Here is a 1,563-nt window from a genome sequence, read left to right as displayed (position 1 = left end):
TATAGGTGAATATTATCTGATCAAGGGATAGGAAAGGATATTTTAGCTTGTAGGCAATGAAAGAGACGACTGATAGACCTGACTTCTCATGTAAAAATAGTTTTAAAAACCCCTTTCTCTATTTAAAAATACAAAACCAATACAATACAGAGTAAATGGCATGTAACACATTGGGAAAGTATTTTTAACAAATACTTAAGGTAATTATACTTGGCATACAAAGAAATATATTATTAAGACCAAAACTTATAAAAGGAGGAAAAGATGTGAACAGGTTAAAGAATTTTCTAAGAAAATTAAAAAAACAAACCCTTTACTCTCAAAAAGAATCAGATTAATATAAAAAGAATGAGGTACTGTTTTAGGTATATATAGTTGACCCTTGAACAACACGAGTTTGAACTGTGTGAGTCTATTTATATGAAGATTTGTTTGTTTATTTATTTTCCTGCCCAGCTGGCACACTTATTAGCATGAAACAAGCCCCTCCCGTTCTGGATCCCATGCCCACGAAGTCCCAAGCTCCCACAGCAGGATCCCTCTGCCCCCTTTCTGAAAGGAGCTCTCAGGCCTTGTCAGTAGCCTGAGTTGCCCCAAGGGCTGTGAGCTGCTGAATCTTCTGGCTCATCATCTCCATGACAGCCTGTTTCATGGCATGTTTCTCCTGCAGAGCTGGTTGGATTTTCTCCACTTGCTTCGTAAGAAAGTCTATCTTCCTCTTGAAAAAGTCCTTGGCATCCTCAGCTGTCTTTTCTACATAGTATCCTGTTCCCATTATCAATGAGTACATGTTCCACATCATGTAGCTTCCCAGGGACGTACATAGAACTCGTCAGTGGGACGAATAATTCTTCCCCCTGGTTGTTCTAGCTCAGCACACTCAGACAGTCCTTGGCTTCCCCATACTTGGTCTGTACCACCTTGAGCTGGACAATGGACGTGGACAGGAACTCCACTTCCTGGTCCAGCTGGTTCTTGAGCACATCTAGCTGCAGCAGGTTCAGCATGGTGATGTTAACCAACTGCACCATGTTGGGAAGGAGGACCTCTATATGAAGATTTTAAAAAATAAATACAGTAGGGGGCACCTGGATGGCTCAGTTGGTTAAGAGTCTGCCTTTGGCTTAGTTCATGATCTTGGTGTTGCTTCGCTGGGAGTCTGCTTCTCCCTCTGCCCTTCCCTCTGCTCATGCTCTCTCTCTTTCTCAAATAAATAAATAAAATCTTAAAAAAATACAGTACAGTGCTGCAAATGTATTTATTCATGATCTCTAGTTACTTTATATAAAAATACAGTATATAATTCATATGCCATGCAAAATGTGTGATAATCGGTAGCGGAAACCAGTTGTTTATGCTATCAGTATGTCTTCTGGTCGATAGTAAGCTGTTAGTTAAACTTTTGCATAGTCAAAAGTTACACATGGATTTCCAACTGCATGGGGAAGTTGCTGCCCCTCACCCTGGCACCATTCAAGGGTCAACTGTAGTTATCAAACAGCAAATGTCTAATGCTTGAGCATGCTCACTGCGTATAAATTGTAATTACATGCCTATATTATA

The 1,563-nt window shown here is 40.1% G+C and overlaps 1 pseudogene; it reads right to left on the bottom strand.

The window, feature by feature from the left end:
* Positions 1-565: 565 nt before the first annotated feature.
* LOC100686540 lies at positions 566-1,052 on the bottom strand (annotated as a pseudogene).
* Positions 1,053-1,563: the final 511 nt, after the last annotated feature.

This window comes from Canis lupus, chromosome 16, assembly GCF_011100685.1.
Source record: "Canis lupus familiaris isolate Mischka breed German Shepherd chromosome 16, alternate assembly UU_Cfam_GSD_1.0, whole genome shotgun sequence".
Classification (NCBI taxonomy): Eukaryota; Metazoa; Chordata; class Mammalia; order Carnivora; family Canidae; genus Canis; species Canis lupus.
Note: the sequence above shows the minus strand (reverse complement) of the source record. Positions and strands in the feature narration are given on the sequence as shown.